At 39.3% G+C, this 4,345-nt stretch overlaps 1 pseudogene; it reads right to left on the bottom strand.

The window, feature by feature from the left end:
• Positions 1 to 773: 773 nt before the first annotated feature.
• On the bottom strand, positions 774 to 891 carry LOC134896822 (5S ribosomal RNA; annotated as a pseudogene).
• Positions 892 to 4,345: the final 3,454 nt, after the last annotated feature.

Here is a 4,345-nt window from a genome sequence, read left to right as displayed (position 1 = left end):
AAAGTAGTATTCATACAGAAGCATTCAAGTAGGTAGTTCTGAGAAACATTCATAAAAGGATTATGAACAGATATAATCACCCATAAATAAGTCCAAGGCAGAGGCGGAACTGCGGGAGGCTGTGGACTCGGCTGCCGCCAGGCTCCTGCACTTAAGAGAGCGCCTTGTCTCCACGTGAGTTCTTTGCAGCCCGCAATGAGTCAAACTGACTCATTTCTGTAAGCCGCGGGCTGTAAAGAGGCCACTCCAGCGATCACCCCGGGAGAGCACAGGTGACTGCACTTGTGCGCACCTGCACGGCTGCTGTGGGAGTTAGGAGAGGCATTGAAAAAAAGAGAAAAGACAAAAATCCTTTTTTTGGGAGCACTCTTGAAAAATGTATAGGTGTGATAAAGATAGAGATATTGTAATTAAAACTTAACCTTTAATTGATCTTTGTATAAAAAATGTAATATAATATATAGAAAAATAAGAGAAATGGCAAGCAACGATACTCTTAGTAAAAGGATCTTGTTGACCTTTTTAACAAATGGGGTACAAGATCGTTATGTAGGTGAAAATATATGGGTATACCTTGGATAACTGCATCTGTTATAGTAAGGGACAATGAAATGCTAGCAAATGATGGTCAAATCTGGGGATGGTGTCTGACTGCGGATGAAGAGATGAAGAAGAGAAGAGGGAAAAGAAAGAGAGAAAGAAAGAAAGAGAAAAGAAGAGAGAGAGAGAAAGAGAAAAGGAGAAGGGTGAAGAGGATGTTCTCCTTGGAAAATGGCCCACTGCACCTGGTATTCTCAGGAGGTTCCCCTTCCTAATACTGACCAGGCCATATCTGCTTAGCTTCCGAGATCGGACAAGATCGGGCGTATTCAGGGTAGTATGGCCGTGGGCCGTTTGTTGAAGGAGAAGAAAATTCCACTTCTGCTATCTGTACTTTACATTAAATCAAAACTGTTAATAGTTCGAAATTGTATTTCCAGATGAGAGAGTGTGTGAAGAAAAAATATTGGAATTTGAAACCAGCGTTGTGAGAGAGACAGGAAAGTGAATACTGAATATGAATTGGTGATGATTGTAGGATCCTGTCTTCTAACAATTTGTATAGACTGGTATTACTCTAATGGAAAGGCTCAACAGGAGCTGGATGCTGGCTGACTGTTTACAATAAAAGACAGTGCAGACATAAATGAACAAAATGAAAAAAATGAATGAATAATTTGATAATTCGTAAAGATTGTGTCCTAGACTTAATTGATAAATAATTGTTAATTAACAGACAATTAATTCAAAGTACCGAGATGACAATCCTTGTAAAAGCCAAACTGACGGAGCTATGATAGTGAAAGTATGCTCGTCAGAATCTTGTTGATTAATAAATAAATAAATAAATAAGTAAATAGACAATGTATTAATTGTTCTGAGAAAAAGTATCAATTAAATAAAAAAATTGAGGGATCCAATTAGGGCAATGTAAAGTTGAGGTGAAACCGCTGAATAGTGCACACTGGGTTCATTAAATATACAAAAATTAATTCATTAAAGGCAAATTCATAGCAGAAACACCAAAAAGCATAACAAGAAAAAACTAATTGAGCTCAAGGCTGGCTCCAAAAATCACTGAAATCTTAATGGAGGTAAAGTTAGACATAGATTAATTTGATTGGTATTGACAAACTAGGTACATATATAAAGAGAGACACACTTAAAAGCTCAAGGCTGGCTCCAAAGCATTGCTGTGGTCCCTATAGTGATTGATAAATAGATATCAGGTAGTTATCCTTGGTATAGGCGGAGAATGCAAAATTAATAATAAGATTGTGCCTTGTGGCCTAGCGGAGGTTTATTTCCCACTTGAAGCGGTTGAAATGATTCGTTGGTGAAAAGGAAAGGCCTTTTTCCAGGACATTGGTTTGATCTTGTGTTAAGACATGTGATGAGAGATTAATAATTCTAAGCTTTGTGATGTTATTATTAGTTATTTGCGCTTCCTGGAGGGATATCGTTTCTGTTGGGGTGATCTCCATCTTGGTCTTGTTGTTCTTCCTTCCGCCCCGCCTGGTTTTTGTTTTGCGGGGTATCCACGGGTTTTGCCCCTGCTTGCCTCTAAAAAAGAAGCCGATGAGACGGAGGAGTGAAAGCTGGAATCCCTCCTGGATTGAAATGGTTCTCGGGAGTCTGGGTTGGGGTCCTGATGATCTTCAACATCTGAGGATTCCACTTCAGAGGATGATGGGGTGTGTTCACGTCTTGAAGCGTCCCTCCTGCGAGTTTGGTGTATCCATTTGAAAATGTGCCCAGATGTAAAATCTCGCTTATCTCTTGCGAACTTGGTCTTCTTCCGTTCTATGATGTTGTCTTCATATGATTCCAGTTCCTTTTTCATTTTGCCAAACAGATCTTGAAAGGCTGAATTGCCTTCCCATTGTTCAAGTTTTAAGCCTAGATTTTCAATTTCTTTGGTACATTCTTCCATGATTAGATGGTTATGTTTTATCAAAATGCCCATAAGGTCTTGTGAGCATTTTAGAAGGCTTTGTTCCCAGTCTTTGCGTAGGTTATCCGTGGAAAGTTCAAAAGATGGGAAGAGTTTAGGTCGTAGTCCTCTAGGGGTGATTTTTTTGTCTACAATAATGTTCCAAACTGGTCAGATCCCAGTCTACTCTGATGCGTCTCTGGAGGGTTTTCTTCAAGTGGAACAGATCATCTTCCCAGTTAGCCTCCGAGATGGGATCAGGTATTTTGATTGGAAAGATGGTGTCCAGATCTTCTAAGGATCTCCTATTTGACAGTTCTGTTTTTAAACTGAAGGTAGTCATAGTGTCCTGGCCGTTGTTTTTTTGGGGGCAGAGAGAAATAAATATAATGTTTTTTTATATAATTTTTATACAAAAAGCTAGAAAAGGAAAAAAGTTGATGAATAATTATTTAGAACTAATGTTCAATTGATGGGCTATGATTTTGCCCAAAAGACTGTGCTGGATCCGAGAGCTGAGGAAAGAACCTCAGTACCAAGGGACTGTACTACTATGATGAGTGTGAATCTGCACCAGTATCATATAAATGTGTAAATATTGGAATGATAAGGTAACCAATATGTGAGCAGTTAGCAAGACAAGTTTAGAACTGCTTATCGATTGGTGGTGCTCCCAGAAATTTGTAGATGAACTACATTGAAAAAAAGAGAAAGAGAAGAGAAAACACAATCATCACAGGCCACTCCCCATGCATCTTTCAGCACAATTCTCCTTTTTCTCTCTTCTTCTTTTTTATTTCATTAATTAATTTATCTTCATATTTATTTTTTCATTTTCATTCTTACACCATTTTCAATCATATATTTACAAACCTTTAATTTATTTTCATCCACTTTTATGTATTCACATTTTTCATTTATAATTCATTTCATTTTATTCCAATTCATCCTTCCACTCATTCCCAACATTTTTTTCCCCCCCTCCCTCTTTTTCAGCACATTCAACACACAGTTCTAACAAGTCTCAGTCCGTTTTCCCCTTTTCCCTTTTCCAACATGGCCGCCACCAACATTATGCCAGCACTTTCAGGATAGGAACACTCAACTGTCCTTCATCTCATCTCCACAAATCATACGTCAAAGCATCACTTAAATATCGGCCACTAGAGAGCGGCAGAGAGATGCTCTCGTGATCAAGCCTCGTAAGGTGAAACGTACGTCGGGGCAACGCGTCATTCAGTGACGTCATCGCGTCACCGCCCGATCCGGAAGCGGGCGGCCGCGGCTATCATCGCTCACAGCGGAGAACTCCGGGGGACGCCAATATCAGACACCACTAACCAAAGTGGTGGGGGTAAAGTACACTAGACCACCATGGCAATTGAACATTACTTGCCTAAGGACCTGCTTACTCCTCTCCCATGAACCTCGCTTTTGGCACAGTATGCACCCACCAAGTATTTCATAACAGTACAGCATTGAGGCTATTAGTATACTCTGCCACAAGGCACAATCTTATTATTAATTTTGCATTCTCCGCCTATACCAAGGATAACTACCTGATATCTATTTATCAATCACTATAGGGACCACAGCAATGCTTTGGAGCCAGCCTTGAGCTTTTAAGTGTGTCTCTCTTTATATATGTACCTAGTTTGTCAATACCAATCAAATTAATCTATGTCTAACTTTACCTCCATTAAGATTTCAGTGATTTTTGGAGCCAGCCTTGAGCTCAATTAGTTTTTTCTTGTTATGCTTTTTGGTGTTTCTGCTATGAATTTGCCTTTAATGAATTAATTTTTGTATATTTAATGAACCCAGTGTGCACTATTCAGCGGTTTCACCTCAACTTTACATTGCCCTAATTGG

Source organism: Pseudophryne corroboree, chromosome 3 (assembly GCF_028390025.1).
Source record: "Pseudophryne corroboree isolate aPseCor3 chromosome 3, aPseCor3.hap2, whole genome shotgun sequence".
In the NCBI taxonomy this organism is placed as follows: Eukaryota; Metazoa; Chordata; class Amphibia; order Anura; family Myobatrachidae; genus Pseudophryne; species Pseudophryne corroboree.
The sequence above is the reverse complement of the archived record's forward strand: the minus strand, read 5'-3'. Positions and strand labels throughout refer to the sequence as shown.